This window comes from Panicum virgatum, chromosome 6N (assembly GCF_016808335.1).
Source record: "Panicum virgatum strain AP13 chromosome 6N, P.virgatum_v5, whole genome shotgun sequence".
NCBI lineage: Eukaryota > Viridiplantae > Streptophyta > Magnoliopsida > Poales > Poaceae > Panicum > Panicum virgatum.
The window spans coordinates 50,292,443-50,316,621 of record NC_053150.1 but is presented as its reverse complement, the minus strand read 5'-3'; the positions used below and the strand labels follow the sequence as shown (position 1 = coordinate 50,316,621).

The window sequence follows — 24,179 nt, the reverse complement described above, 5'->3', positions numbered from 1 at the left end:
AGAAACTGGACAAGGATGTCTAAAGAGGAAGAGAAAACTTCTTTGAACAAGTGCTGGCAAAGATTAGAAGCATACGTTATGGAAATCTTCAGCAAAGCAGGATGGAACTTCAGGAATAGGATTCAACACTATCTTAATTGTTTTGCTTTTGAGCTGTGGCTGTTTGCTTTGTTTCTTAACGTTGTTGTTGTCCGTTTGTCAGATTATATTTTATTCCTGAACTTTATCCTATTGCCCTAGAAGGCGCCTGGAGTCTAAGGTTTTTGCTAGTGAAGTTTACATTTGTGGCTGTAACCATTCACTTGTGAGTGGGGAAGCTGAAAGGAATCGGGTGCTCGTAGCCTAAGAGGGAGAGGGAGTGAATTAGGCAAACTAAAAACCTTAACCTCAAGCTCACTATACCACAACCCAAAAATCCCATCGGACGTGTGTTGGCAAAAGTACCAGAATAGCGACGAACTATCAGTTGGTAAAACTTTGTAACAGTTTGTCAGTCGGCAATTTAAGTTTTAACGACTGACCATCAGTTGGTGTTTCTATTCAGATATACCATCGAATGGAGTGTCGGCAAAAGCTAATATGGGCCTCAAACCATCTGTCGGCATACATGCAGGCCCATCGTCTGCTCTCGCACGTAATTTTTCCTTGGGAGCCCACCGGTCAGCTCTGCAAAACCCTAATCCCCGCGCCCTCGCCCTGTCTTCCCCAAATTTCCCCGCCGCCGCGCAGTCGCCCCAACCCAAATCTCATCCACGCGCGCTCGGCGCTCTCCCCAAATTGGTGTGCGCGCTCGACTCCTCCCCGGAATCTTCACCTGCCCCTCTGCTCTCCCAAATCTCACGAGCCACCAAACTGCTCCTCTCCCAAATCTTCACCGTCGCGTAAGACCTTGCACTCCTGCCGGCCGTCCGTCCCGTCCAGGAGCCGCCGTCCACGGGAGAGCAGGAGACCGGAGCCGCGAGCGCGTCCAGGGGAGAGGAGCCGCACAGCCGCGTGCCCTGGGGCGGGGCCGCACGCGGGAGAGGACGCGGCAGCTGGGCCTCCGCGCCGCGAGTGCGTCCAGGAGCCGCGCCGCCAACCCTAGTCCACCACCCAGCTACATCCACCACCGCCAACCCTAGTCCAAGAAGGGGTAATCCTGCAACTTGCAATCTTTTTCAGAGTTTATCCTGCAATCTTCCTATACTCAGTTGGTTGGCCGCCACATCCATCACCACAAGTGTCAGTACTCAATGTGAATCCTGCAATCTTTAGTCTAATAAATTGGTTCAGTCCACATACATAGTTTACTAGTATCTTGTTCATATATTCACAGAGTTTACTAGTATCTTGTTCATATATTCAGTTGCTAGCAACTTGTAGTATTTTTTTAGTATTTGTATCCAGATTTGGTCTACACTGGACTTCAATTTTAAAACACTAGGCTTGATAGTACCATGTTCTTATACTCTGTTACTAGTACTCTTTAATGCTAGTATTTGACATGGATGAATATCAACTAAAATCTAGTGGGCAGTTAATTTCAAAAGTTTTCTGGTTAAACTCGGTTGCATGTGCTCTAATTTTACATATTCTTTGTTGAAAAGCTCAGCATCAACTTGCATGCTTAATTTGAGTTGAGTATCTGACTTTGTATCTCCGCATAGCCACCTCCTTGGAGCTTCCTTCACTGATTTGGTTACGGAGACACTGCTGGCTCACCGCAGGTTCATATTGCAGGACAAGGTAAAGAGAATTTCAGATATGAAGCAAAAATTCTTGGGTACCATATGTAATGGTGGATCCTTTTTGAATTTATGCCTGATGCATATTACATTTGTACGAGCAGACCAGTAGCCGAAAGCAATTGACATTATCTCGACATCTACAATATTTGGAGCAGCTGACCTCCTATCAAGAAGTATTTGCATGAAGGAGCTTGTGTAACGGTATGATTGTGCTTCTCTGATTCCAATGCATTACTGTCATTGCCTTGTTTTAAGCTTCTGATATGTTTTGTGGTTGCACTCTATGCGAAAAGATATAATCTGAAATCCGATTGATCTCATCATGGATAAGTCATGGATCAACAATGATGCTAGGTACAAGCTGGTTATTTCACAAATATTAAAATTGCTGTGTAGTTAACATAGGAATTGACATAAAAAATCATATGTAGGCACACCAAGGAATACTTGCAAGGGGTGAACAGTTTTCTAGCTTTTGCATTTAGAAATTCAGCGGTAGGAAACAAGATATTATGCCCTTGTCAAAAGTGTGTTAACTCATTTTGGAAGGTGGCAAGTGTTGTACGTGAGCACTTAATATGTGATGGGTTTCTAAAAGGGTACACAACATGGAACTTGCATGGAGAACCAACCTCGTCTATGAATCATGGGAACTTTGATGGTGTTGAGGTAACCGAGCAATGTAATGAGGATGATGACATATCTTGTTTGCTTAGAGACCTAGCCGCTGGTTTAGATGATAGAGGAGATTTTGAGGACAACAATTCTGTTCTAGAACCTTCCGCTGAGCTACTTGCCCTTCAAAAGTTGGTGGCAGATAATAGCAAAGAGTTATACCCTAATTGCAAGAAATATACACAGCTGCGTTTCCTTATTAGATTATTGCACCTCAAACTCCTAGGAGGATGGACTGATAGATCTTTTAATATGCTGCTAGATCTGCTTAATGATGCACTCCCTGAGGGTTCATGTGACATCCCAGATTTTTTTAAATACTAAGCAAGAAATAATAAACACATAATCATGCTTAATGAGCAAGAGCAATTCAAATTATGCATTTCTTTTTGGAAAATAATATATGTGTATGTATGAATATGCATGTGTATGTATGTGTATGTGTGTATGTGTACATATGTATGTGTGGATATAAATTTTGTTCCTTTAATATTTGTAAACTTTCACGCTCAACTTGTCATGACAATTGTAGCATAAAACACACTTATAGTTTTGTGCTATACAAGTTTACGTAAAAGACCGCTTTCAAATTCAAAAATTTAATTAACTAAGAGTTCAAATTCTAGTGGTGAGAAATTTCAAATAACTTTCACACCAATGCAAATAGGCATATGAAAATGAATAGACATATTCACCATGAAAAGATTAATAAATGTCTAGTTGAAATCTAGGGGCAGAAGTGACAAAAATCACATGAAATGACAAGTCATTTGAATCATAGTTTTCGAAAATTTAAAATAACTTTTAAACCATTGCTCGAATAAACTTTTTCCTGAAATAAAAGTTGTAGGCTTTTAAATTCTCTACAACTTTCATATTCAAAGTTTTCCATGTTTCAAAAGAAATTTTTTAGAAAAATTCGATCTTGAATAAGTCAAACCTCTATTTCTCTCTCTACTCTCTCTCTCTCTCTTCCCTCTCACTCTCCCCTGCTCTGCGCCGGCCGAGCAGAGGTCGCCGGCCACGCGCCGCACCCCGCCAAGTTCACCTCGTGCGCCCCCGGTTCCTCCCTGAAGCCTCTCGACCTCGCCACGCATCGCCGTCCCCTGCACGCACGCCGAGGTTGGCCGCCGAAGCACCACGACGATGTCGTGCCGTGACGGCCGACTGCGCCTCGCCCATTCTCTCGCCCTGGACCGCCTAGACCTTTCCCGTGAGCACAGAGACGTCTTCACCCTTCCTTCTCCCCTCCTGAGCTCGAGAACCAAGCTCCGCGCACCCCCTTTTTGCCTGGAACGGCCGCCGCCGCCCCCTAGGTCGCCGTTGAACCCCCTCCTACGCACTTCCTCGCGCCCAACCGACCTCGCAGCAAGCTTCCTTGCCCTCCACCGGTGCTCCCCGACCCGCTCACCGTCGCCCACGACCGCCGGACGGTCGCCGCCGCCGCCTACCGCCGCCGCCGGAGCCCCTGCTCCACGGGGAACCCCCAAGCCGGCCTCCCCAACCCCGTCCAAGAACATCTACAGGTCCCTCTCGACGTCCTCTTGCTCATCCCCCTGTTCTCCCTCACCGCCGGCACCCACAGGCACCGGATTCCGGTCGCCCGCCGCCTCCCCTGCTCCAAAGTCCGGCCAGGGGCATATCTGCGAGGAAATCATTTGTTCCAGGGGCCACAAAGCAAAAAGTTTTTTCCTTTTTGTTTTCCAAAGCAGTGAACTTGTAAAATCAATATAAAATCGTAGAAAAATCAAAAAAATGCAAACTCAATTGTTCTGAGTTCCTTGTTACTAGATCTACAAGTTTCATTACATGCTCTTTCTTATTTGAGCACTAGTTTTTGTTCTAAAATTCATGCAAGTTTTTTTGTCACTTAATTAGATCTCAAGTTCCATGTACTGTATGGCCACCATTTTTGGGCAGTGATCTATATGCTAGTAGAGTAGTCTTGTGTAAAAATTTTGATGGCCAGTACTCACTCCTAACTTAAGTTTTGAAATAGATCTTGATTAATGGCTATGTTAAATAGAATTAAATCCACAGGGTTCTATATTAGTTTTCTTGAGCTGAAATTTTTACAGAAGGCTTACCTTAGTTTCTAGATGCTATAGAAAAATTTTGGGAACTTTTATTAATGTATAACTAGTCCTTTTGATTTATTCATGAATAAACTTTGTAAATCAAAAACCCTAGTTTTCTTCATTAGAAAAATCTCATATTTTTGCTAGAGCTTGGTTTTCAGAACATGATCATGCCTGTAAAATTTTAGCCACTGAAACTAAGTAGTATAGTTAACATGATCTAAATTCATATGCTTGCTGTATAGCTCAATAAATTATGAAACCTTTACCACAAGCTCATCTTAAGGAATCTAACCTATTGGTCAAATTTCATTACTAGCACTTACATTCCCTAGCCCGGAGAATTATTTTTGGGTAGAAATGCTTTTTCTGTACTAATATAAAAGAAAAGCAACACACCCAGCTCTGTTATGAGTTAGTATAGATAAAATTACTACTCTATAAATGACTGCCCAGGAGATGTTAACTAAGAAGTTTCACATCCAAACTCACATCATGTTGGACTACAACTTTATCGTGAAGGAAAAATAATAACATTTACATTGTTGAGCAACTCGAATCTGTACATTCATACATATGCATTGTCGCATTTCATTTAGGTACAATAGAAGAACCGTGTGAATGACGTGATATTGGAGCCGAGCCAGAAGATGGTGAATAGTGGACACATTCAGAAGATGGACAAAAGGATCCCAATGTGCACGACCGAAGGAAGATGCTCGCCGAGCAGTTGTTCTCTAACTAACACTGACCTAGTGTTAATCCCAGGCAAGCCCCGGTGCATCCATCCCACTATTTTAAATGCTATTCCAATTTATGTTCCTATTATGTATCTGTGCATTTAAGTTTACAGGAGTTGACTGGAACCTTAATTGCATAATCCCTAGGTTCCCTCAGTTGATCTACTAGTATGTGTAGGTCGTTAGTACCGCCATGCTAATTAGGACTCGGTAGAAGTCGAGTGATTTCCTGTCACTCGCGAGAGTTAGGACCTTTTGGATTATGGAAAAGCTATTGATGATGAATCAATGTGGAAAGGAAATGGAGACCGGGCGGAGATGAGTTTGGCTAAGGATATGAATTGGATGGAAAGTACATCTCCGCCTGTGTCGGTTGAGGACCGATCTGTTGTGGCAGTGTTGATCGAGGATTGAACAGTACTAACCACATGCCGGAAGTAGGAGGTAGTCGAAACCGGTAAGCTCAGTACCATATGCACACTAGTAGTATGAACTTGATACTGTCTTCCCAGTGGTGCTAGTGGGTAAACTCATGGCTGACCCTTTGTAGGTAACGGTGGGGCTAGCAGTCCCGAGTTGCAGGGCAGTTCAGCTATTCGATGTGCATATAGGAAACGGTTGACTTGTATAGTCCGTCAGGGCTTACACAGGTCGTGTGTGTTAGGTCCACCTTGCAAGGTTTAAAATCGGATCGATTCACCGTGACTCGCGGATATGAGAGCCTTGATCTCTTTGTCACATCGTAGTAAGAAATTGAAATGAGGATGAAATGATGATGCTATTCTTGGAGGATTAATTCGATATACCTTGCTTGTTCTAGATATTCGTGCAAACCTAGTTAATGCTTGCTACATTAAACTTGAGCTAAAATGATGAAAGTAAGGACTCATTTTTAGATGCTTTTCGGCAAACAAACCCCTCAAGCTAAAAGCCTTGCATGTCTAGATAAAGGGCTAAGTTTACCCTTAGTCGGGTAAGCCTTGCTGAGTATTAGTATACTCAGCCTTGCTTGTGGCTTGTTTTTCAGGTGGTACATCTGAGGATATGGATGACGTCATGTACGGGCTTCATCATGACGTCTTATTTCGTCGTTAGGCTATCGTTCGTTTGCCGTCACACTTGAACTCTGTATTTTTCTTTTGTAAAATTCAAACCTGGTTTGTAATAATAATTCAGTTTCATACTCTGTTCTGTAAAATTTGCGGAATGTTGCATTCTCTGAACTGCTTTGTCGATCCTGTTTCAAGTGGTTTAATGGGGATTTTACCCGACAGCACTGCCGGATTACTCCGTTTTAAGTGCGTGTTAACCCTAGTTACTGTTTCGGTGATGGTTAGCACATTTAAGCTGGATTAATTTAGGCAGGGCTGCCACAGTTCAGCACTCCCTAGAAATTTTCATGAGGCTAAGAAATTGGTGAAATCCATTGGAATTGGGTACATTAGTATCCATGCTTGTGAAAATGATTGCATTCTATATTGGAAGGATAATTTAGATTTAAATTCATGCCCAAAATGTAAGGTTTCACGGTGGAAATCAGCAAGAAAGAGTCTAGATGGAAAGCATACATATAAGGTTCCTAGGATGTGGCTCTATCTCATAAATGCATCATTTTCTTTAGGTTGGAAAGGATGTGATATTATATGCCTTGCTGCGATCTGATGTAGCAGTGGCTAAGGGAATAATTATTTCAACTGATCCAAGAGCACGCTAGGAGATGTGGCTCTTGGAAATCAGTATTGTGAAGTGGTTGTGAATGTTGTGCTGAAAAGGGATACAGTTCTGCCTCGTCCTTATGGTTATGTGGAGACTATGGCTGATGCACATAAGATGTCAATTGCATGGCCATACAAAAGAGTATTATACTTATCTTTACTACATTTTTTTATGTGTCATGAGAGTGACCGCAGCCACTAATTAATTATTTATATTTCTGACAGTTGAAGGTTACCAAAGGATCACAATCTACCCAAGGTACAATAGGTATTTTCTGAATTTTTGCTTTCAGCAAACAGCCCACTCTTCTACTATTACTATTTGGTCTCATTTTAGTTCCAGCTTTGGGCGCGTTAGAATTTGTGGTATTCCATTAAGAAAGTACACTTAGTTGTATGAATTGCACACTAATTAGCCAATTTTCCTAGGAGTAGGCAAGTTAGCTAGCTGTAGCAACATACAACAGTTTTGTAGATTAATTTTCACTCTTCCTTTTGTTCCTGAAGTTAATTTTCAGCATACTTTTAACTTGTTCAGGTGGGATGTCTTAGAGGTGGCATGATGGTTGATCATGTAAGCAACAAGGGGATCAGCGCTCATGGACACTTATTTTGGGCAGTGCTTATGGGCATTTTTATTTTGGGTAGTGCTCATTTGGAATATCTAGGCTGGCTTCTATTATTTCGTAAATGTGGGCATGTGGCTGCTGCTTGTAATGTGGTCTGTGACAAACCCAACAGACTATCTAGCTAGCTTGACTTGAGCACTGCGACATCACAAATGATGTCTATGATGAAGCTTTGCCAACCAATTATGTATTGTTGAATATATGTAGGATTCATATGAAAACTATGAGCTCTATTTTAGTCAATACTATGTTTGATATCTGTTGGATTCAAATGAAAAACATGATCTATATATCTTTAGCCAAGTGTGCTTGATATGTACTGTTTCAAAAGATTATTGGTGTTGTATGGTCAATGAGGGATTAATTATATTATTTTTTGTGGATGCATAGCGTTGGATTGTTGGTTGCTAAAGAAATTTAGCTACTCACTGTCAGTCGGTATAAACATTGTAACGGATCATCTATTGGGAATATATGTCAGTTGGTATATCTTTGTATGGCAACAGACTATATGTCGGTATATCTATGTCAGTCGGTATAAGTTATACCGATGCCACTTACAACGACAAATATGTGGTGTCGGTATACATCTATACCAACTGATAGTCTGTCGGTATAACGGCTTTTACCGACAGATCATCAGTTGGTGTATCGGGGCTGTGGTATAGTGGCTCCAACTATTTGCACATAAATTAAACTAAGATATACTATCTAGATGTGCAACTAGTGTTCTTCTAGTGTGAAAACTCTCATCCCAAAAGAGTTATGCAACCTATAGCCAATCCTATCAAGATTCTATTCTAGAAAGTAAAGGCATACAAAGATTGCAATAAATAAATGCAGAAGCTTAAAGAGGGATGAGAGAACGCAAACTCTTGTGACACGAGGATTTATCCCGTGGTTCGATTAGCCACAAAGGCACACCTACATCCATATTGTTGAAGCACTCACAAAGAGTATTGCTTCTCGGCAATCAAGTCTCTTCCGAGGACACCGAGTCCACGGTCACCTTGATCCCGGGTTCCACTAAGGAGCTTCTCCTCCAAGGAAGGGTGTCTCCACGTCCCCCGCACAAAGCTTGTCGTCGCCGCTCCACACCAAGCCGGAGGGTCGAAGACGTGCCGGCGAGTCACCAAGACTCCAAGGATGGCCGGCTCACCGAGATACACTTTGGTTCACTCAAGAACCAGCTCGCAAGGTACACAACCTTGCCTTTCACTCACTAAGGAGCTAACCTAGCACTACCTCTCTCAATTGTGTGCTAAGGACTAGGGATTTGAACACTTAAGCTCTAGGATGGCTTGGAGATGTTCTTGGATGTGTGTGGGTCTTCTCTGAACTCCAGCAAACTTCAAATGACCGGGGGAACCCATATATATAGCCCTCCAAGTTGAGCTAGCCGTTTAGAGCCGTTAATCCTTTTTCTGTGTAGGGCGTCGGATAATCCGACGGTGCTCTGACCAAGGGCGTCAGATCATCCGACCACTCTGTATTCTTGGGTATCCGTTGCGCTTCTGACAGCTGACGTGGAGGCCGTCGGATAGTCCGACGCGTTACTCCGACGGGCGTCGGATCATCCGGTCCTTAAGACTTTTTCTTCTTCTGTGCCTGTAAACACGACACCATTACTCCGACGCCTTTGTCCGACGGTTCGTCGGATTATCCAGTCCTTAAGAGAGCGCCTTGATCCCCCAAACATGCTCTCTGCAGAATACTCCGACGGGCCCTTTGCATGCGTCGGATAATCTGACCCTTAAGGAAATTCTGAGCCCTGCCAAACAAACGCTCTGAAGGATGACCCGACCATTAGTCTAACGGTGCTTTTCTTGCGTCGGATCATCTGGCTTCATTGGTCGGATAGTCCGACCATGGGGTTGTCGGATTATCCGAGCTCACTCTGCTTTTTCACTGCGACTTGATATGTCTACGGTGGGTTGGACACCTCGTCTCGGCGGTGCATTGGACATCTCGTCTCGACGGTGCATTGGACGTCTCGGATATTGCTTGGACTCTATCCAAGGGACCTAAAGAATCCTACAAATATGACCTTGCAAACTTGTTAGTCACATTGATTGCGTTGTCACTCGATCATCAAAATCACTCGAAATGGCCTAAATGGGGCCATGTTCGTTACAGAGGCCGAATAATTATCCTTTTTTCTTTAAAAAAAATACTATAGAGGACTTTCACAGTGCCTTCAAACTAAAGGAAAAAAGAGTAAACATCATGTATGAAACCATCCAATTCAATCTAGGCATGCAGCTAATATGGCTGATCATGTACTGTGAAAGATAGATCGGCCATGAACAGGACATGCACGAAATTGAAGTTCGTGGGGACGATGGAGCTCAGGTCCTGGAGCTAGCTATTACTGTTTTTGTTCTTGCTGCATACGACACTACACTAGTGCAGCATCGATCGACCTGTGGTCCTCGGAGATGATAGCTGAAAAGACGATGCGTGCATGCTGGTTGCTGGGTTCCCTCTAGATTTTCAAGCTGCCTTTAACCACAGTGCGTGTGGCCTTGCTGAGCATTAGCATAGGAAACATCGTTCCTTCTCGGACCTGATCATTCTGTATGTAGCGACGTACATGGAGCTCACATACATACAGGGGTCCCGTCAAACTTGGTGATGTTCTGATAGACGATCCAAATTAATGAAAATATTTACCCTCTATTTTGACGTGACTTTGAGACACCACAAATTGTACGTAGGTTAAAAAAATGGCACCTCTTTAGTTATAACTAGCCTATCAGGCATGCTCCCGTATGGGCTAATTAAAATTAATATAAAAATAAAGCTTATAGCTAATAATTATAATTATCTATCTCACACCCTCTTTCATCTATTAAATATTCTAAAACATAATCTAAAATATATTTATTTATCATTATCTAGTTGCAATAGATTTTATTTTGCATCACCACACCATATTTGTTTTTTGTTTGACATAAATTTAATTGAACCATTTGTTTGTGAGTTAGTATTCTTATCTCTTCCATCATGCATGAATACATGGTCACATAGCATGTGTAGTATTTTTATATACATAATAATATAAATAATATATTGACAATGATAGAAATAGCAATTTAGAATTTTGTATTGGTGCACTTTAATATTTTATTAATTATATAATTTAGATTCATATTTAGGGGTTTCTTTAACTTTTAATAATGATATAATTAGATACTTTATATGCAAATTTAGGAGGTTATTTGCAATATTTTTATAATAGCATAGGTGGGTAATTTACACAAAGATTAGGGGGGCTACTTTAGTTTTTTTTATAATACAGAGGTGGGTAATTTAGATATATGTTTAGCGGGGTTACTTTAATCTATTTTCATAATGGCAGAGGTGGGTAATTTATTAGGAAAGATAATGATCCAATCACTATTATGATTAGAGTTGTCGGATTGATGGTCAGATGTTTCTTTGTTTTATGAGAATTTTTAGGAATTTTTTTTCAGAGTGCCCATCTAGGATCCTAAGTAACTTCATGTGGAGACTTAAAAGGAACCTACAATTAGCAATAGTAATATATGACTAGCCTATCAACCTGTGCAACTACACATTAGTCAAGTAATTTATAGTTATATATCCCTAGCTAACACTTCCTCTATTTTAAATTATAGTTTGCTTTATCTTTGTCCTAAACAATTCATCTAATTTTGAGTATGCTTATGCAAAATATAGACCGAGACATATATTTTAGTATGTCTAGGGAACCTAGTTTAATATTGTAGATATTTATCGACTTTTTCTATAAATTTGATCAAACATAGAGAAGTTTTAACTTAGAACAAAACTAAAATAACTTATAGTTTGAAATGAAGGGATTAGGCAAATAGAGTTTTTATTTATACACCACAATACATAGGATTTGAATATATTTTACTTTGATTTATCAATGATGATTACCATATATCGGATTGATGACCAGATATTTTACTTTTTTAGTGAATTTATAGAATTTCTCTCTTTTTCTAGGATGCCCACCTTGTGGAAGCTTCAAAAGGAGCCTCCAATTAACGTAACTAGTCTGTCAACCCGTGCTCCCGCACGAGCTAATTAGAATTAATATAAAAATAGGATCAATAATTATAATTATCCACCTCACGCCCTTTTCATTTATTATAATTCTAACACATACTATAAAATATATATTTTCATTATTTAGTTACAGTAGATTTCATTTTGTGCACCTCCATATGTATTCAATATATGTTTAGTTAAACTATTTGTTTGTGAATTGATGTTCTTATCTCTTCCATCATATATGAATATATGGTGACATATATCGTGGGTAGTATTTTTATATAAATAATAATATAAATACTATGTTAATAATGATAAAAATAGTAATTTTAGAATTTCATATTGGTGCACTTTAATATATTATTATAATTATATAATTTAGATTTAGATTTATGAGTAATTTAACTTTTAATAATAACGACTTGGATAATTTATATGCAAATATTTAGGGGGTATTTGTATTATTTTTATAATGGCATAGGTGGGTAATTTACACAAAGATTAGGGGGTTACTTTAAATTTTTTTATAATGGCAGAGGTGGGTAATTTAGATACATATTTAGGGGGTTACTTTAGTCTATTTTCATAATGATAGAGGTGGATAATTTATTAGGAAAGATAACAGATTCGATGGTTATTATAATTAGAGTTGTTGAATTGATGGCTGGATGTTTCTGATTTTTGTGAGAATTTATAGGATTTTTTATTTTTTCAGAATGTCCACTTATGATCTCAGGTGGCTTCACGTGAAGACTCCAAAGGAACCTCCAATTAGTAATAGTAAGATAGTAAGATGGTACCTTTCTATCGTATACCTCCAAGCACGGTGAAGCAATTAATTAAAATAACTAAGCTAGCCTCCATCCTAAAATATAAGGTATTAAGTTTGTCATAAATCAAACTATTTTAATTTTAGGTAAGCTTATAAAAAAATCATAATACCTCCAATATCAAATAAGCATTATTAGATCCATTATAAAATATACTTTTTTTCTAATTTTACCTTTCCTCATGCGGTAAATATTAATACCCATGTCCGTCAAATTTAGAATGGCTTGACTTATTAGCTCATGATTTCTTACACTTTAATAGGATGGAAAGATTATCTCTACCTCAATAATTCCGACGAAGATACATTTGTAGCTCACATCACTGTGTTTTAGCACTATGCATGCAGTGCAATGTAATCTGATGACGACATCGATTGATTGAGATATGAATAACGCGCGTGCCAACGTAAAGAATAACGGAACCATAAACTTTCCCCGATGATCCTATCCTAGCTTGAAGCTTCGTGGAAAAAAGGAAGAATCTTTAAGGCGACCGTGTGAGCCCTCATCAGCTAGCACACAGCTGCAATGAATTGAGGCGCGCGGCCGATCTCGATCGACGTACGATGACGACGACGACGACGGGGCGACGGCCAATCAGCCACCGTCATCCGCTACCCAGCAGGAACCATCAAGGCGCCAGGAGCGGTGCTCCCGGCCGCCAGACACGGCCTTTGCCGGAGACGAAACGGTCACCCGCCACACGGGCCCACCTCAACGGCGCACTCCGCCCGGGCCCACATGCCAACGACTGTTCCGGCCGTGGAGATCGCTGACGTGACGTGCGTGTCTGGAGGCATTGGATAAGGAGGAGGGAAATGCATGGAGGCGTGTGGTAGTTGCGCGGGAAGGCCGCCGCGCGCGAGTGACATGGATGGCGGCATTCGGGCGGGGCCGCCGCGCCGTGTAGGGCCGGCCGCAGGTGGGCCGGCCGACCGAGCGCCGTAGCCGGGCCCGGGCCCCGGCCGGCAGCGCCGCATGGGGCCGGCGAGCGGCCATGCATATGCATGCCATGGTGCCCACAAGGATCGGGGTTGGCTAATTAGGGGCCGGACACCTTAACGACAGTGGGGTTTGCAGGCGAGCAAAATTGCAAATGGTGTCAGTGATCTGCGCTTAACGCAAGCTGTCCCCAATAATACTGAGCCTTCGTCTCTCTAAGATACTGAGCCTGGTCATGTGTTGCTCACATGCATGCCCTATAGCTGTTGGTGTATTGCATATTTGCATTGCTGCTGCAGCCTGCAGCACGGGCTCTCTCTCTCTCTCTCTGCTCATGATGATGAATGGACGGGTGAAGTGATTGATGAGAATATGGGTTAATTATCCCACAATGAAACAGATCAGGGAAAAAAAAGAATGGTGATCATTGATCAACCTCATTGGACCCGGGCCTCTCGCTCATGAATGGGTTGTCTCTCAACTCTGAATGCTGCTTGATGAAGACGGGAACCAGCCATGACAGCCTTTCAAGCCTATACTACCTGCAGGTAGCTAGGAGGTCATGTCCGGATCCTGTCTGATACCTCTCTCATCTTTTCACAAGCATGCACTGGCCAATGGCCATTGCAGTAACCTCTGTGTGCATATTCCAGGCAAATGCACGCCCTCGATCTCCATCCATCAATTGTTGATTTGTTTCCCTGCAGATGAGATCAGAGCCCACATGTCCTCTATCTCCACTGGCCACCTGCAAGGCTGCAACCGCGCGTTCTTCCCAAGGTCTCAGACTCTCAGCACCAGCAAAAACATGCTGTTCAACTCAGAAATCTACTCCTCCCATGATAGCGTAGTTGCTCATGTACAGTGACAGTGACTGGGCGACAGCGTCAAGAGCCAAAGGATTGGCATGGAGCGGCCTGCCTTTTCAGCGCTTCCAAGTTTGCATGGACTTGGCCTGCACCGGCACAGTAAACTGAATGGATCCAGCAGCATTTATGCAAAAGCTGTGAGGCACTCATCACCCATCAACAGACCTCACCAATTCTTCACCATCCAGAGAGAGAGACAGAGAGAGATTGGTCCAGTCAGATGTGGCAATTCAATGTGAGAAAGAAAGCGAGAGAGAGATGCTACTCCTAGCTAACGGTGCCACACCAGACACCACCACCACTGGCAAGCTACGGTGATAGAGGTCCTGTTTTAGATCTTTACCCGGATAAACAAAAAAACATCACATCAAATATTTTGACACATACATAGAATATTAAATGAAGTCTATTTACAAAACTTTTTGCATGGATGGGCTGTAAATCGCGATACGAATCTAATGAGCCTACTTAATCCATGATTTGCAACAGTGATGCTACAGTTATCATCCGCTAATTATGGATTAATTAGCATCATTAGATTCGTCTCGCGATTTACAACCCATCTGTGCAAAAAGTTTTGTAAATAAACTTCATTTAGTACTTCAAATTAGTAAAATTTCTTTGTAAAATAAACAACTATTGAAGCCCACATACTACAAGCCTATGCCCTGTGCCCTGGCCTGCAGCTGACGATGTTCGCAATTGGCAAATCATTTGAGTGTGACCAGCTGATGTGACCATCTCCGACGAAGAGCAGGCAGAAGCACTGAAAACCCATGGATCCTCAGTTCCTCACCATCTCATTATGAGCTAACTAACCACATGCCTGGCGCTAATGATACAATCAAGTCAGGGCTTGTGGTTGCTAATGTCATGCGGATCTATCAGGACCCACAACCTTTCCAATGCACAGGGCCGAGACACTGGTACATGGGAGCAAGCAAAGCAACAATCCCCAGCTGCTCGCTGTTGTAGGCGCTCAATTCAGAACAGCTCGACGGTTGCAGGGCGAAAAAAAACTAGTAGAAAAACGCATCCTGAGGGATCGAAAGTGGCGACCAGAGGGGGTGAATGGGAGCCAGACAAAATTTCTCCGAAATTTGAAACGTCGGCCTATGTCCCAAAATCACCGCAAGCCCTCGAACCTAGGCCAGTGAGAATAGCTATGGACAAGCTATCTCGAAGCAGAAGACCCAGGTTGCAGCGCGGAAGCAAAGCGAGTCGAAACGCAGAACTGGACTGCAGAGACCGGTCAGACCGGTTGCACAGACCTGTCAGACCGGTCGCTCCCAGACAGCCCGCCAACAAAGCTCCAAATATCAAATCTCGAGCAAACGAAGTCCAAATCCAACAAAATTTGGAGGAAAGCTTCGCATCTACCCCATGAACATATTCCCAAAAGATCTTTCTCAGAAGATTAACAGATCGTGAGAAATTGAGGGAAGATCAAAGAAAATTGGGGTTTTCTCAAGAACCCAAAAACCTCAATCCGTGAGAACTCACGATTCCTGCAGGTTTGGCACTAGGCTAGATAGATTAGAATCGTCACAACGAGTTCATCACACCACGAATCGAAGAACTTGACTCCTCCAAACACAAAACACCTCAAAGAAGGAAAAATCAAGTCCAAAAACACAAAGAGAAAGGGAGGACGAAAAGCTCAGCACACACGGGTGAATCTCAACACAATTTCATTCATAATTCACGGAGGAATTCACCTATACAAAGGCTAGAGCCGACCACACCATCATCCACCCTCTAAATCGAAGAGATTAGCTATAATCTAACCTCCCTTTGCGTTGGAGACCTTGGCCCTAACCTAGAGCAGGGGCAGGGAGAAGGAAAAACGAAGAGAAAACAAAAGGCTCAAGAGACTCAACCAGCCACGGGCTGGTGGGGGTACTTATACCCGACTGCTGCGGCCAGACCGGTCAGACCGGTCGGGACAGCAGCACCCTGCTGTACAGCCTCGATCGACAGCGGAGCACTTTCTTCGACTCGAAGTCTTTGCTGCGATGCCGCCACGTCGACGAAGATCCGGTCCGCGGTTTTGGAGGGTTCGCGAAACCCGGGTAGGTGGCCGGTTTTGAGAAAACCGCCAAAACCTCACGCGCGGGAAGATTCCCGCCTCCACGTCGTGGCCCTAGACGCCGTTCCCGCCTCGGCCTTCTGACGGCCCTAGACGCCGCCCGACACCCGTCGCCTCCGTCAGTCCCGAGACCGACGCCCGTGCCTCCACGATTTGGCGTCTTCAACCGCCGTCCGCCTCTTTGGTTTTGTGGCGCAAACCAAGAAACCCGCCTTCCGTCGCCGCTTGCACCCTCGATCCAGGAGTGGACGCCACAGCTGCTGCCCGGTTCGAGCTCCGGTCCCGGCTGCCCTTCACCGCCGTCCACCGCACGGTCCATCGGCCACAGCACCTCCACGGCAGCTCCCCGTCGACACTCGACGCTCGTGTACCTGCAATCCAAAGACCAAGCGCACGATCACACCGCACGGTTGACAATTCACTCATCACAGGCAGGATAGAGTACTCTCGTTCCTCACATCCAAATCCAAATCTCACGATTGGCGTTTGAGAGATGCACCAAACAGTCCGCGCGCGCTTTGTGGCTGTCGACGGATCCCTCTGCCCATGTGTGTGTGCACGTACACTGCATTTGGCGCAAAGATAGGGTTTGGGAGTAGCTGCCATGCATAAAAGCAGGGAGGAATGGGAGGTGGAGATCTCGCAGCAGGGGAAGACGAAGGGCTGGTGACCCGGCCGGTGGGGGTCGGCCTGCCGGTGACCTGCCGGCCGGCGGGGACCCATCTGTAGCTGCCATTGTGTGAGGGATTGAAGGCATGGCTTCTTTAGGCCCATGTTGGGACATGGCTTTTATTTTTTGATTGTTCATTCAAAGGCAGCAAATGCATAATGCAGATCAAGATTGGGTGTGAATGCAAAAGAGAAACGAAAAAAAGCTTATATTTAGTATGTTCTTTAAAAGAAAGGAACAGTAATTCGGGTGCATACTCGATCGATGGTCCATTTCATGATCATGGCACATGCATTCCAAGATTCAAACTTTATAGTTTTGACCAATAAGGCAACGACTAGATTAACATTTTTTATAGTTTGTGTAAAGAAATCGTGGAATCATATTTAAAAATGTATTCTTGGAGATAGGTGTGAACGTAGCGGCTGTATAGATATATAGGTGTATTTTCTACGATAATTACTACTACCCCATTCTAAATTATAGTTCGTTTAATATTTCTAGGTGCATAATTCTGGACATAGTATATCTAAGTACATAGCAAAAATTATGCACCTAGAAATGCCAAAATGATCTATAATGATGTATAGAGTACTAGTATATCTTTTTCGCCAGTGCAATGTGTGCTGCCGCTGATTCTAAAATAGACCCTGGTAGAAAAGAAACTGCATATATATAATCTACCCAAAAGCAGAAGCAGACAATGTGGCAATTCGATGGACGAGCCTTTATTTTATTTTTTTAGTAGAATTTTTTTGAGCAGAATTTTTTTTTGAAGTTAAAGGCAGGAGCACTGTCACATCATATAAGAAGAAGAATGCAGTTCATTACATAGTTTGTATTACATAAATAACTAGTAAACTCCGTTACAACTCGATCACTAGACATTAGGAACTAAGAGTACTCATATCGTTGCATGCCCGCCGACGGACCTCCATTTCCAACTTGATAAGATTGAGAACCCCAACCGGCATGAGAGAGGAGCCTTGCAAGATCCTCCTGTTTCTCTCGTTCCAAATGTTCCAGGCTGTATATATTAAGATCGTTGCCACCTGTCGCCTGTTTTGTGTACTTGTGGCTTGCAACGTTGAGTTCCACCACTCTTGAACCTGCATTCCCGGTCGAGGCATAACGATCAAGTCCCCAATCCATTGTTGCACGAGAAACCAGACTTGCTGGGCATAAGAGCAGTGCAGGCATAGGTGACCCGCCGTTTCAGCCTCCTGATTGCAAAGACAGCAGATTGGGTCACAAGAAATTCGTTTCATGAGCCAGTTGTCCCCAGTTTGTATCTTTTCATGCACTAAGAGCCACCCAAAGAAACGGTGCTTCCCCTCCGCCTTGATTTTCCAAAGTGCCGAGCTATCAAAAGTGCAGTAGGAACCAGCAGACTGAATTTCATACGCTGACTTAGAGGAATAGATGCCATTTGCCGTCCATCTCCAAGTTATTTGGTCAGGTTGATCAGTGAAGACAACCTCTTGCACCCTCTCCCACAAAACCACAAACTCTGCCATTTCAGATGCATTTGACATTCTCCAGAGTCCTCTTGTCCAAGTTTGGTTATCTATTTCTTCCCTAACAGTGAGCCCTTTTCGCCAAGCAAGTTTGTACAATTGGGGTGCTATATCTCTGGGAGCTTTTCCAGCACACCAAGAGGATTCCCAGAATTTTGAGCAGAAATGGACGAGCCTTTATGTGTGCTGACTGCCGACAGACGGCCGGCTCATCTCATCCGGACCAGAACGGAGATGTTGCCACCATCAGTTCGTTACGGGGGAACCGGCCAGCAGTTCTGTACACTCACACCTGAACAAGACAGGTCGATCCACCGCGCGCTTTGACTGACTGGTGGGGCCCGCGGACCGACCAAACCCTTTGCTCGCCTTGTCGTGCATGCGATCGAGCTGGTACCAAGCCATCCATGGTTGCTGCCTTGATCATGATCCACACGATGCCTGCTGCTATATCTTTACTGCGCGTGCATGCATGGCCGATGGCCGTAGCAATCTAGAGCCCTAGAAATTTGTTGCATCCACTATATCTTTCAACTGTTGCTATCCAAAAGAAGAAGAAAAAAGAGAGTCTCAACTGGCCTCTGTTGGGTTCAATATTCAGAAAATTCAGATCCTGCAACTGCAATGGAACGAAGAAGCAGTACAGCACAGAACTGGCTCTATCAAGCGAGCAAGCACGCATGGCCCAGTAACAACAATCGGCCCAGTCCGGATACATGGACCCATACACAGCGAAGGTCGGCACCGCAGGAGCCGCAGTGGCGTCTTTTTCTTTTTATATTTAAAAAAAATAAAAATTTCAAAAATATATGCCTGTTTTGAAAAATTTCGAAAATAGCCCCCGGTCGGCCGCCCCAAGAGCGACAGGACCTTAATGTATTTTTTTTGAATTTGCAAAGAGGTCTCTGGCCGGGGGTATGTGGAGGGAGGGGGTCCTGTCGCCCCCCCCCCCCCCACACACACACACGGGCGACAGGGGGTCTCCCACCCTATATAAGTCCTAGCCTCCATTCCTTTCTCATTTGAGCCCAAAAATTGCACCAAAAATTCAGAAAAAAAGAGAGGGGTGAGGAGAAGAAAAGCGGCGAAGCTCTGCCGAATTGTGCACTTGTGATCTACCGGTAACTTCCGTATGAATCCATTGATATTGTATAACAATTTAATTTAATTAGCGGATTAGCTGAATTAGATTTGGTGCTTTAGAACACTCGTTTAGTATTACAATTTCAGTACTATTACAGACTTGTTTTTAAATTAATTATGAATTAGAATAGAATTATGACAGTACCTTATTGATATTGCAGCATAAGTCAATGACTGCCTCCAATTGTGGAGGATTTTCATGGACCGAAGAAAAATCTAGTATAATACTTGATATCATGACCCATCTTGTTATCAGTAAGAAGTTGGATCCGTTAGCGGATGGTACGATAGAGATGGTGTTGTCCAAAGTACTAGAGTTTAAAGATTTGACATTATTTCGAGGTATTACAACGCAAAATGTAAAGAGACACCTGCTAGAACGTCGGAAGATATACATGAGAGTATGTGAACTAGCGAATCATCCTAATATCATTGGATTCTTACAAAGTTCTTGTAAGATATGGATGCGGCCAGAGGTGTATGAGATGCACATTAAGGTAACTCTCATTCAGTTCTAATCCCGTCCGTCATTTGGAATCCATATTTATGAAACAGTAATATTGTTGTTTAATTATATGCTAGGATTACCCCGAGGACACAGAGTTGATTAACAAATCGATACCAAATTTTCGTAAATTGGTATGTATCTTCAGTGGACTTATGCCGCAAACTAGACGAAGGAGGAGGATAAGATCTTCGGGTGATAGTACTTGGCCTGCGCAAGAACAGATATGTTCGATATAAACTGGGCGCACGATATTTATACATTACAGATAGGTTCGATACAAACTGGAAGCACGATTACTACATATTACAGATAGGTTCGATACAAACTGGACGCACGATATTTATACATTACAGATATGTTCCATACAAACTGGACGCACGATTACTACATATTACAGATATGTTCGATACAAACTCCACGCACGATTAGTATATAGGTACAAACTGCACACTGGTGGATCATGACACCGAGTGCCTTCCATGAGCAATTATCGCCGATGGTCGTCTGAACGTAGGAGGTGCTCCATCTCTGGGATTTACGGAAGGACCGATGTCAGCAGCATCGTGAAGTGCATTCTGAGGACACTTCTTGTAGTTGAGACCCAATGCTCCACATTGGCTGCAACGCTTTTGTGCCTTGCTTGCTTCAGACTCGTCCATACCATTCCGAATACGACGTGTCTGATGGCGGCCTTTGCCTTTCTTAGTGGCTGGATCAGGAATAAACATCTTATCATCATTATCCTGAATGAAATGTCCCACTATTCCAATCCCATATACCTCATGTCTCCAGGTGGATACAGCTGCTTCCTTGCTGAAGTAAGATGAAACAAATACTCCTGGCTGCAACCCAGACTATGCACATGCCGCAATGAGATGCGAGCATGGCAAATGCAATAACTTAGGCTTCATGCAGGAGCAGAAGACTTTGCCATCTACTGTAATCAAACTCTCCTGTACCACCCTATCTCTACGGATACCACGACCAGTTCTATCCTTGCATAGAACCTCAAATCTATGCTCCATTGTACCTGTCGATATGACGCGGTGCAGTTTGGCCTTTTCAATCTTCTGTTGCATATATTGTGTCACTCTTGTGCAAAACTGAATTTGAGGGTTGCTGATGTTTATGTTTGCATCCATGTAACGCTCTCTGAAATACTTCATGCACCCATACATGATAAACTCAACAATTCCCACAAGAGGAAAGGCACGACAAGAACGCATAACCATATTGAAACACTCTGCATGGTTCGTTATCTGAATATCATACTGTATTCCATTGGTATCATAAAGAAATGACCATTTCTCCTTAGGTACACCTCGAATCCAGTGTGAAAATGGCTTCTCAATTGAATCCCTAGACTCTGCAGCCTGACTCGTGCTTGTTCCTGATGCCATTACCTTCACTAGCACTGCAGTCAACTGATCAAGCATCTTCCATAATGCATTAATTTTTCTCTGTTGATTTTGGGTGCACAACCTCTTAAACATGTTTTTAAGATCCTTGTTCTTGAAGTGGTCATAGAAGTTTGCACCCATATGCCTAATGCACCACCTATTTTGGACATCGGGCCACAATGGAGGCGTTGTCGCAGTTCCACGTTGCAATTTCAGTATTGATTGTAGCAGACCTGCATGCCTATCACTAATAAGGCACACATCTGGACGTGCAGCAACAACATGAACCTTCACTCGTTCAAGGAACCAATACCAACTGTCTAAGTTCTCATTCTCAACAAATAAAAATGCAAGCGGAACTATTTGGTTGTTGCAATCTACCCCGATTCCGGTGAGTATCTGACCTTTATACCTTACAGTCAGAAATGTGCCATCAATGCAGATCACCGGAAGACAACAATGAAATGCCCTAACACAGGCACCTAGGCAAAAGAAGGCTCGTTGCAGAATGCTTTGCCCCCTAGTCACGGCTGGTACGAGGTATGTGTCATAAAAACTTCCAGGATTTCTAGCAGCAACCTGTGATAACATACGAATTAGGTTATCATATGATGCCTCGTATGTGCTAAACCGCATCTTGAACACCCTTTGTTTAGCCCGCCATGCCTTCAAATAACTAATGATGTACTGATAAGTTTGCTCAATGTGTCGAACAATCATTTTTGGCTCATAATTTAGGTTGTCCATAATCAACCCATATATTTTCTTTGCGATAAAGTCGCATGATATATTGCGATGCGAGGGAAGAACTTCTGACAGCAAACAAGTGTGCTCTGTCATAATGGAACATTTCCAGTTCGACTTCCATTTTCCATTGAATACATGTACTCGCCATGGACATCCATCATTCACACACTTCACCTCATATTCTTTACTGCCAGACTTTACGACTCTAAATTCTCGTTTCAATGATATTGCTCATAGTCTCACAACATCTTTTACGGCTTCAATGTTTGGATATGTTGCACCTTGCACTACCTCATTCCCTCTATACTCCCACTTCTGATTTCGTACGTTTTCTATGGCATGATTGCCAAAACCATGCTCCTTCCACTCTTTTGGCAATGAGTACTCTCGTCATCAGATGAGCCCTCATATTCTTCCATCTCCATTGCGGTTTGGTCTTCTGCCTCCATCTCGTCCACAATGCTATGTATCCACTCTCCCTCATCAGCAAGGCCCTGTGGTCCGATGTTTTGGTTCTCTATCTCTTCTGACTCATCTTGCTCAACATAGTTGGTCTCTCTTCGAATACTCGGAGTTGCTTGATCTGTACCATGTTGGATTTCATTTTGTGTCTTCTCCCGGGTTTGAACAAGAATGGCCAGAGGCCACCCACGCTCTAGAGCTGCTTGCATGTACTTCTGCCAGTCATCAGTGCTGTGTACCATCATCAATTCCCATAAATCACTTTCTACCTCCCAATTAACAAAACACTGGACGGTCATCACATGTGTCTCCGGATCAACACGAAACCCACGCTGCAGCCACTTATATATGGAACCAAAACTCCTCTCCAGAGGTTTATATATGGCGCTAGATATGCACTTAAAGGCAGAAATGTCTACTCCATTTGGCCCATACAAAATATTGTAGTCACCAAAAAATACTTCAAACTGCATCTTCCTCGACATATCTGTGTATCATAGAATACTTATCGAGTTATACTCTTTACTTCACTACCTTATTCAATAATCCGTAAAAACTAAGTATGGATTTCAACTACAACATATAAGTATTCATAACTACGTGATGACACTCAAATTCTATACTGCATATGCGAAATTCTATTCTAAATCGTAATTAATTTATAAACACGTCTCTAATAGTACTGCAATTGTAATAATAAACGCGTAGTACTAATTTTCTAAACTAATTTACTACTACGTAACTAAAGTATCATTAAACTCCTACTTAAATGGTTCTACTATAGCACTAATTAAATTAAATTACTCTACAATACCAATGGAAAAATACATAAGCTAAATGTACTTACCTTCAGATCACAAGTGCGCAATCCGGCAGGGCTTCGCCGCTTCCCTTCTCCTCACCCCTCTTTTTTCTGGATTTTTGGAGGAATTTTTGGGCTCAAATGAGGAGGGAATGGGGTCAAGGGCTTATATAGGGGGGCAGCAGCCGGTCGCCCGATGGGGGCGACAGGCCCCCCCTGTCGCCCGTGGGGGGGGGGGGGGCGACAGGCCCCCGTTGACCCCACGCGCCCCCGGTCAGGGACCTATTTGCAAATTAGAAGAAAAAAATTATAAATAGGTCCTGTCGCCCCTTGGTTGGGCGACCGGGGTATATTTTCGAAATTTTTCGAAACGGACATATATTTTTGAAATTTTTATTTTTTTTAAATATAAAAAAGAAAAAATCACGCCTCAGTGTTGGAGAAGGGCCGCTTATTAGTCGTGTGCACTTCATGGGCCTTTGTATGGATCCCCATATATCTACTCTTCAGATTGCTATCCAAGGAGCAGAGTTACGAAAAAATTCAGTTTCGAATTTTTTTTGGGGAAAGCTAAATCTCACTCGAGTGATTT

General features: G+C 43.0%; 1 long non-coding RNA gene across 2 annotated transcripts; it reads left to right on the top strand.

The window, feature by feature from the left end:
- Positions 1–1,604: 1,604 nt before the first annotated feature.
- LOC120677368 lies at positions 1,605–7,879 on the top strand. Of its 2 annotated transcripts, XR_005676283.1 has the most exons (4): positions 1,605–1,725; positions 1,829–1,928; positions 7,161–7,194; positions 7,474–7,879. It is a non-coding gene; the product is annotated as an uncharacterized LOC120677368 (long non-coding RNA). The 2 variants fall into 2 exon arrangements; XR_005676282.1 differs by lacking the exon at positions 7,161–7,194.
- The last annotated feature ends 16,300 nt before the right edge of the window (positions 7,880–24,179 follow it).